Below are 9,700 nucleotides of genomic sequence, written 5' to 3'. Positions count from 1 at the left end.
CCTGAATAATAGTATTATGATTAAGACGATCTGAAGTACCATCATTCTGGCTCTTATAACATGTTGGTTCATTTCCCCCCTAATTCTCTAATATCGTAGGTGTCTTGCTGCACGTATAATACTATGTACTATAGCATGTGCCTAGAGGAGCTTGCTTATGGGTCCCAGATCCCTGCAGTATCAAAACACAAAGACCTGATTTAAAGACGGAATGAAAAGCCTGAACTCTCAATGTCCTGGCCTTTGTGAGTTTAAGTCAGACCCTTGTCTATGTTTTTTGTTACTTGGATTTATTAAATAAAAACTAATGATGGAAAATGTAATAAGCGAAGCCAATAGAGCATACTCTGGGGTTCTGAAAAACATCTCTGGCTCATTTTGAAAAATAAGAGCCTATTCTAGGGTTTTAAGAAGCTATCTACACTTATAAATTGTTTCAGTAACTTTAAAATTACAGTAAAACACTCCTGGTAAATAACTGTATAAAAATATGCCCCCACAAGCTGATAACCACAATGTAAACAGACATAAGACACATGTAAATAGACATAACCACATGTAAATAGACACATGTTTGTCTTGGTAACAGCCTCTCTTTCTGTACTTTACCCTTAATATTTGAGAACAGTTGGATGCTTGATCTGACAGGACAGCAGAGCATTCTCAGTGGAGGACCTTGATCTTGCTACCCCTTCAGTCGGGCAGAAGCAGGTTTGTTGATCTTTAAGGCATGCTACAAGGTATATCCGTTTATCCAGGTTTTCTTTGAGAGTGATTGTCTAAGAAAAGACCTGTAAAAACTTGTCAGTTTTCCACAGGTAAATAAATACATAAGGTCACTTCAGTATACTTACTATAGGGAATAGTGTGGGAATACTGCAAAAACTGGGATAACTGGCAAGCTTTAAAGGGTAACCAGTATAGACAAATTGATGATGATAAGGAGGAGGATTTTTTAAAGCTGGCTTCTCTTTTTTGCTTTCTGAAGTTTCTATTCTATTATTTTCTGTACTGATTTAAATATTTCAACACAAAAAACATATTGCCCTGTGAACAATAAACAAATATAGTCTTTACTTTCTCACTGGCAATAAAACTTCAGGTCTATTATTCAGAGTAGCAGCCATGTTAGTCTGTATCCGCAAAAAGAACAGGAGTACTTGTGGCACCTTAGAGACTAACAAATTTATTAGAGCATAAGCTTTCTTGGACTACAGCCCACTTCTTCGGATGCATCCGAAGAAGTGGGCTGTAGTCCACGAAAGCTTATGCTCTAATAAATTTGTTAGTCTCTAAGGTGCCACAAGTACTCCTGTTCTTTTTGAGGTCTATTTTTAAGACTCACAGTCCTAAAATTCACTGTTGCTATCTAAACAACAGCAAAGTTTAACTTCTCTCTACTTGCCCAGGGAACAAAATGGCAGAATATTATGAAGCACAAGCTATCCATCCATTCAGATCACTTGATTGGCTTTGCTAATGTGATGAGGTCAGGAACAGTATTTGCATTTGTTCATTAGAGCTGGGCAAATAACTGACTTTGATTGGCTGCCAATATTGAAAAAGAGATCATGAATGACAGTGAATAGTCATTGGGACAGAGAGAAAGTGAGACTGACTCTATAGCCCGGGGGTTGGGCCCCAGAGATGGAAGATCCAGTTTCTTGTCCTTGCTCCAATGACTTTTTATACAAAGTGGAACCGTTTCAACAGGAGAGATTAAGAGAGGTCACATCAGATGGTGGTGAGGATTGACTTTTGCTGATTTCTTTAGGGAGGGTGTTACAGAGCTTTGGGTCTACTTTTTCGAAGACTCTGCCTCCAGCTTCCTCACTCTGCTAGTAGCAAGGCATTTGGGTCTAGATACACAAAGACTTGGGAATTGCAATGTTTAACCCCTAGGTGCACTTAGTGGAATCCTCTGACCCAAGTTAGGCTCCCAGATTCCCCATACAGTGCAGAGGTAGAGTTATGCACCTAAGAAAGGGATTCTCAGGAGCCAGCAAGCTGATCAGAGAGCCACATGAGGTAGGCAGGAGTGAAATGCAGAGGAAAAGGGTGGGACTTAAGACACGGATTCGCAAAGGTACTTAAGTGTTTAATTCCCACTGATCTGGACTTTAGGACCTGGACTCACAGGTCAGAGATAGGTGTGATGTTGCACTCCATATGCTTTATGGAAATATGCTGATGAATATGACATAACTGGAATATGCTTTACGCTAAATACCCCTTGTATGGTGTGATTAGAAAGCTTGTAATCTACTAAGTGTGTTCATCCTATTTGTTTGCATGTATTATTTCTATATCTGGAACTAGGAGAATAAGATATAAACTTGTATCACTGATGTAAACATATTAAATGGAGGCTATTAAGGATGCTCCAGAAACAATTAGTTGTAAATGGCCTTAGTTAATTGAAAGCCTTCCTGTGTATGTGTGGGCCAACCCAGGAAGAATGGAGACTAGGGATCTTATAGTGAAATGTGACCATGTCACATGATACTGGAATCCATCTTAATCCTTGTACTTTCCCATTGATGAGGCAGGGGTGGGGACAAGCACAGACAAAAGATTCCCGCCTCGTGCAAAAGCTATAAAAGTGGGAGGAGCAGGACAAAAGGGGCTGCCAGTCATCAGAAAAAAAAATCGTTACTCACTTTTGTAACTGTTGTTCTTCGAGATGTGTTGCTCATATCCATTCCAATTAGGTGTGCGCGCGTCGCATGCACGGCCGTCAGAGAATTTTTACCCTAGCAACACCTGGGGTCGGCTATGGAGCCCTGCGGAGTGGCGCCTTCATGGCGCTCGATATATACCCCAGCCAACCCAGTGCCCCCTCAGTTCCTTCTTGCTGGCTAGTCCGACATAGGGGATGGGGGGTGGGGCGGGTTTGAGCAACACATCTAGAAGAACAACAGTTACAAAGGTGAGTAACCATTTTTTCTTCTTCGAGTGCTCGCTCATATTGATTCCAATTAGGTGACTCGCAAGCCTTACCTAGGCAGTGGGATCGGAGTGAAGTAACGTGGATTGTAGGACCGCTCTACCAAATGCCGCATCGTCCCTTGTTTGTTGGTTGATGGCATAGTGCGAAGCGAAAGTGTGTACCAAGGACGAAGTTGCGGCTCTGCAGATCTCCTGGATTGGCACCTGGGCGAGAAACGCTGCCGATGAGGCCTGGGCCCTTGTGGAGTGAGCAGTGAGGTCAATACCCCAGCCAGATCACAGCAAGCGCAGATGCAGGATGTGATCCACGAGGAGATCCATTGAGAGGAAACCGGGAGGCCTTTCATCTGGTCCACCACCGCGACGTAGAGCTGGGTCATCTTCCTGAACGATTTTGTACGCTCAATGTAGAAGGCAAGGCCCCTACAGACATCTAGGGAGTGCAGCTGCTGTTCCTGGCAACTGGCATGCGGTTTTGGATAAAAAAATGGAAGAAATATGTCCTGGCTGATATGGAAGGGCGATACAACCTTCAGAAGAAATGCTGGATGAGGCCAAAGCTGCACTTTATCCTTAGAAAGATAATATAGGGTGGTTCGGAGGTTAGGGCTCTGAGCTCAGAGACACGCCGCACTGACGTGATAGTGACAAGGAAATCCATTTTCCAGGAGAGGTAGAGGAGGGAGCAGGTGGCCAGTGGCTCGAACGGGGGCCCCATGAGTCTGGAGAGGACCAGGTTAAGGTCCCAGGCAGGGATCGGCTGTCGAAGCTGTGGGTAGAAATGGTCCAGGCCCTTAGAAACCTGCCAACCATGGGACTGGCGAAGACAGAGCGCCCATTCGCACCCGGGTGAAAAGCCGAGATGGCCACAAGGTGAACTCTGACAGAGGATGCAACCATGCCTTGCTGTTTTAGGCTCAGCAGGTATTCCAAGATGAGAGGCATGGACGCCTGGAGCGGGGGTGTTCTGTGCTGAGTGCACCAGCCTGAAAATTGCTTCTATTTAGCCGTATATGCGGCCCGAGTGTAGGGCTTCCTGCTGCCCATCAGTACTTGTTGCACAGATTCTGAATAGCAAAGTTCTGCAGGGTTCAGCCATGCAGTATCCATGCTGTGAGGTGGAGAGATCATACATCGGGATGGCAGAGGCGATCGTGATTCTGAGTAATCAGGTCTGGAAGAAGAGGCAATGGGACTGGAGTGTTCACAGAGAGTTCCGGTAGCATGGTGTACCAATACTGTCTAGACCATGCGGGAGCTACCAGAATCACTCGCGCCCTGTCCCTGGTACTTTGAGCAAGACCCTGCGTGCCAGGAGAAACAGGGGAAAGGCGTAAAATAGTCGACTCATCCAGGGGAGCAGAAAAGCATCTGTGAGAGAGCCCGGGGAGCAGCCCTGGAGGGAGCAGAAAGTCGGACATTTCCGAGTGCTGCGGGAGGCGAACAGGTCGACCTGGGGAAACCCCCGCCTTCGGAAGATGGGGTGGATGACATCTGGTCGAAGGAACCATTCGTGGGAGTGGAAGGACCTGCTCAGGTGGTCCGCCAGCATGTTCTGGATCCTGGGTAGAAAAGACGCCAGCAGGTGAATAGAGTGGGCTATGCAGAATTCCCACAGTTGAACGGCCTCCTGACAAAGGTGGGAGGAGCGGGCCCCCCCCTTGTTTGTTGATGTAGAACATGGCCTTGGTGTTGTCTGTGAGGACCACCACACAACGACCCTGCAACCGCTCCTGGAAGGCTTGACAGGCAAGGCGCACTGCCATCAGCTCCCAAACATTGATATGAAGGGAGAGCGCAGATGGGGGCCATAGGCCCTACGACTGAATATCCCCAAAGTGGGCACCCCATCCCAGGGCTGACGCATCCGTGACCAGGGACAAGGAGGGCTGCGAGCTGTGAAAAGGTACTCCTTCGCAAACCACCCGGGGATTTAGCCACCAGCGGAGAAAGACCAGGACCCACTCCGGGACGGTGACCACCAAGTTCAGGCTGTCTTGACCTGGGCGATAGACTGATGCCAGCCAAGCTTGTAATGGGCGGAGTCGAAGTCAATTTTGTGCAGATAGCCATGTGGCCGAGAAGACTCAAGCAACTTCTTGCCAATGAGGTTGGGAAGCACTGAAGGCTCCGGACAAGCCTGGAAACAAGCGGCCGTCAGGAAGGCTCATGCCTGCACGGAGTACAGAACCGCCCCGATGAATTCTAGTCTCTGGGTCAGTTCTAGTGTAGACTTTGCTGCATTGAGAAGGAAGCCTTAACAATGAAACATGTCCTTGACCAAGCACCTGTTCTTTGGTGCTTCCCCGATAAGCCAATTGTAGAGGAAAGGGTATACTTGCACCCGCAGCTGACGAAGGAATGCTGCCATGACCGCCATACATTTAGTAAACACTCGTGGGGCCGTGGAGAGACCGAAGGGAAGGGCTGTGAACTGATAATGTTCCACAAAGCGGAGGAAGCATCTGTGCGCCAGATGAATCGCTATGTGGAACTACGCGTCCTTCATGTCGAGGGCGGCGTCCCAGTCTCCAGGATCCAGGGAAGGTATGATGGTGCCCAAGGAGACCATGCGGAATTTTAACTTTACCATGAACTTGTTGAGACCGCATGGGTCCAGAATGGGCCAAATCCCTCCCTTTGCCTTGGTGATTAGGAAATATTGGGAGTAAAACCTCCCACCCCTTAGCTCCCTCGGAACCTCCTCAATCGCCCCCATGGCGAGGAGCATCTGAACCTCCTGAATAAGGAGCTGCTCGCAAGAAGTGTCCCTGAAAAGGGACAGGGAAGGAAGGTGGGGAGGAAGAAAATTGGAGAGAGCATCCTGCTTCCTCTGTGTGGACGACACAGCAGTCTGCAGTTATGTGGGACCAGGCATGGTGGAAGTGGGATAAACGATTCAAGAACGGTGGGGTAGGATCCTGAATGAGGTCCAATACATCATCCTCGAGCATCCCTTCAAAAGGCCTGTTTTGAGCCCAACAAAGGCTTGGACAGGCTCTGGCCTTGCCCAGACTGGGGGTTGGAGGGCTTCTTCCTGCCATTACACCCCTGTCTCCTATAAAAATCCTGCCTTAGTGGAGGAGGAGGATAGGAGCGTTGTTGTGGCTGCTGGGGTTTAAAGGGTTTCCACTGGGTATCTGGTGTGTGCATGCCCATGGACTTCGTTATCGCCCTTGAGTCCTTAAGGCTTTGTAGCCTGGAATCGGTTTTGTCTGAAAATAGGCCCTCTCCATCAAAGGGGAGGTCCTGAAGTGTTTGCTGAAGATCCGATGGCAGGTTGTAGGCTTGCAGCCAGGAGATACACCTCATCGCTATCCCCGAGGAGAAAGTGAATGCGGCAGAATCCGCAGCATCCAGCAAGGCCTGCAACGAGGTCCGTGCCACTATTTTGCCCTCATCAACCAAGGCCCCGAACTCCTCTCTGGACTCAGGAGGTACTAACTCCTTAAATTTCAACATGGAGTTCCAGGAGTTAAAATTGTAACAGCTCAGGAGTGCCTGCTGATTAGCGATCCTGAGCTGAAGACCCCACACGGAATAAACTTTGCCCCCAAATAGATCAAGGTGCCTGGCATCCTTTGATTTGGGAGCTGGGGCCTGCTGGCCATGCCGTTCTTTCTCATTCACCTATGCTACCACTAGTGAACAAGGCTGCGGGTGGGTGAACAAATAATTGTACCCCTTTGAAGGGACAAAGTATTTGCACTCCATTCCCTTAGCAGTTGGTGGGATGGATGCAGGTGTTTGCCAGATAGTTCTGGTGGTGGATTGGATAGTCGGAATAAGGGCTAGGGCTACCCTTGATGGAGCTTCTGCTGACAGAATATCCATCATTGGGTCCTCTGCCTCTACCACCTCCTCTGCTTGCAAGTTCATGTTCTGCACCACCCTGTGCAGGAGGTCCTGGTGGGCATGTAGGTCTATGGGAGGGGGACCCGAGACAGCAGTGCCTGCCACCGCCTCATCAGGTGAGGAGGAGGAGGAGGCCACATGGGGGAGAGGGTTATCTGGGGCCTCTTGCGGAGCTGGGCCCAGCTGTCCTGTGCCAGCGACCTCAGGGCCCGGAGCAGGAACCGGTGTTGGAGGAGGTCCTGCAGCGGGAAGAGGAGCCACCATGTTCTCCATGCCTCCCGGGGCAGGCCAAGTGGCGGTAGCCTCTGGCACTTGTGGTTCAGATGGGGCAGAGCGAGAAGCCCCAGATGGAGCATCCTGTGACTGGTGGTAGGCCCAGGGTGTTCAGAACGGCCATTGGGTTGACCCTTGAGCAGGACCCTGCTCTTGCACCTGCCAATGCCCAATCCCCGACTCTGGGCAGCTATGGTCAAAATGGCAGCAATCCTAGAATCGCAACCCTGCCTCCGATCCTGAAGACTAGGAAATGGAACAGGAAGGCCACAGTGGTGCCGAGCAGATCTGCACCGGGTCATGCCAACGGGGTGATGGTGAATGGTGCCACGACGCTGGGGAGTGGTGCTGGGACCTAGAACAGTACCGGGACCTGGAATGGTGCTTGGATCTGGACCTGGGTCTAGACAATGAGCAGCATCAGGAGCCATATCGGGTCCAGGATCTGCTCCTCGATGGCGACCAGTGGGCAGAGCGGCGTCGCAACCGGGACTAGTTCTGGGAGTCATAGCGGTGCCATGAATACGAGCAGCATCGCGAGTACAACCAGCACCATGAAGGAGAGTGGTGCCGGGACTGTGAGCAATGCCAGAACTGCAAGCAGTGTAAAGATTGCAAGTGGCGTCGGAACAGGAATGGTGCCGAGAACGAGATCAGTGCCGTGGCTCGACCGATGGTGCTGATGGGTGGATCAGGGCTGATTTGCCTCGGGATGGTGTCACACGTACAGGTACCAGTGCCTTGGCATGAGGCTGAGGAGATGCTGATGCCATCATAGCAATAAGGTCCCTCGCAGCTGCAAAGGTATCTGGGGTGGACGGCAACTGGACGTTGACCACAGTACAGGGGAGTCCAGGGGCACTGGACTCAATGGCTCTCCTCCAGGGAGCGGAGTCAATGGTGCTGAGGCCATAGACTGTGCCTTTAGGAGTTCCTCTGTGGGACGCACCTGCAGAGATGGTTCCAAGGAGGCTGGCCTCTGTGGAGGTGGGCCAGCCTTTGCTGGTTTCCAGTTCCGCTTCTGGCCTAGAGAGTGGGACTGGTGCCGGGCCGATGATGTCAGCTGTGGTGCTGGGGAGCGTCGGTGCCGTGGGTCTCAGTCAGAGTCCAACCACTATTGCTGCTGCCAGGGTGCTGCACACCAAGGTGCTCAGTGCCGGATCTCGGCGCGCCGCAGGAGGTTGAGGGCTAAGAGCCACCTCCATCAGGAGCTGTTTGAGATGAAAGTCCTGCTCCTTTTTGGTCTGGGGACAAAAACCCTTGCAGATCCTGCACTTGTCTGCTTGATGAGACTCCCCCAGACACTTTAGGCAAGAGTCGTGGGGGGTCGCCCGTTGGCATGGGCTTAGAGCAGGAACCGCAGGGCTTGAATCCCGAAGCTTTGGGCATGAGCCCAATAGAAAATCGGGGAGGAGGGGAACCCCCCCATCCCACTAATACTAACGAATTACAGTTATAACTATGAACTACTATAAACTATCAACTATGAGCTATTATAACTAGAAACTGTAAGTGCTAGGGAGAGTGGAGACCAGTGAAGCTGAACTCCACAATTCCAATGACCGTCATGGGCGGTAAGAAGGAACTGAGGGGGTGCTGGGTCAGCTGGGGTATATATTGAGTGCCATGAAGGCACCACTCCAGGGGGCTTCATAGCTGACCCACCAGGTGTTGCTAGGGTAAAAATTCTCCAACGGCGTGCACATGGTGCGTGCACATCTAATTGGAATCAATACGAGCAAGCACTCGAAGAAGAACCCCCGCTTACCACCTAAGATGTCTGCTGGAACTAGCAAGGACTGTACCAGGGGAAAGGATTGGGCCCAGACTAGAAAGAAGTCTAGTCTGTGAAAGAAGTGTAATATCTCTGAGGGTGAGATATTACCTGTAATAAGTTTCTTAATGTATTAGGCTTAGACTTGCATGTTTTTGCTTGGTGACTTACTTTGTTCTGTGTGTTATTACTTGAAACTGCTTAAATCCTACTTTTTATTCTTAATAAAATCACTTTTGTTTATTAATAAACCCAGCGTAAGTGATTAATACCTGGGGGAGCAAACAGCTGTGCATATCTCTCTATCAGTGTTATAGAGTGCGGACAATTTATGAATTTACCCTCTATAAGATTTATACAGAGTAAAACAGATTTATTTGGAGTTTGGATCCCATTGGAAACTGGGTGTCTGGGTGCTAGAGACAGGTAACCTACTAAGCTGTTTTCCATTAAGTCTGCAACTTTGGGGCATGGACCAGACTCTGGATCTGTGTTGCAGCAGGCTAGCATGTCTGGCTCAAAAAGACAGGGTTCTGGAGTCCCAACCTGGCAGGGGAAACAGGATCAGAGGTAATTTCAGCACATCAGGTGATAGTCCTAAGGGGATCTCTATGACCAAACCAGTCACAACAGACATCTCCTTATGCTTGGAATTCTCAACCATAAACCCTCTCCTACAGTTAAGTGTATGACGTGGAGTAAGTGCCCTAGGTATCTCATGCCCTAGGTATCCCATGTTCTTTCTCACAAAAAACACAGACAGACCATGCCATTATACCCACTGGTTAAGGCACTCATGTGGGAGACATGGGTTCAAATGCTCCAAATCGGGCAGAGTGGGGATTGAAA

At 49.5% G+C, this 9,700-nt stretch overlaps 1 long non-coding RNA gene across 1 annotated transcript in view; it reads left to right on the top strand.

The window, feature by feature from the left end:
• Positions 1-634: 634 nt before the first annotated feature.
• The window catches only part of LOC117870914, a 43,332-nt gene continuing 34,266 nt past the window's right edge, over positions 635-9,700 (top strand). The window contains exon 1 of the long non-coding RNA XR_004644069.1: positions 635-711. This is a non-coding gene — a long non-coding RNA (uncharacterized LOC117870914). The remainder of the gene's footprint in view (positions 712-9,700) is intronic.

The sequence above is a fragment of the Trachemys scripta genome, chromosome 1 (genome assembly GCF_013100865.1).
Source record: "Trachemys scripta elegans isolate TJP31775 chromosome 1, CAS_Tse_1.0, whole genome shotgun sequence".
NCBI lineage: Eukaryota > Metazoa > Chordata > Testudines > Emydidae > Trachemys > Trachemys scripta.
The sequence above is the reverse complement of the archived record's forward strand: the minus strand, read 5'-3'. Positions and strand labels throughout refer to the sequence as shown.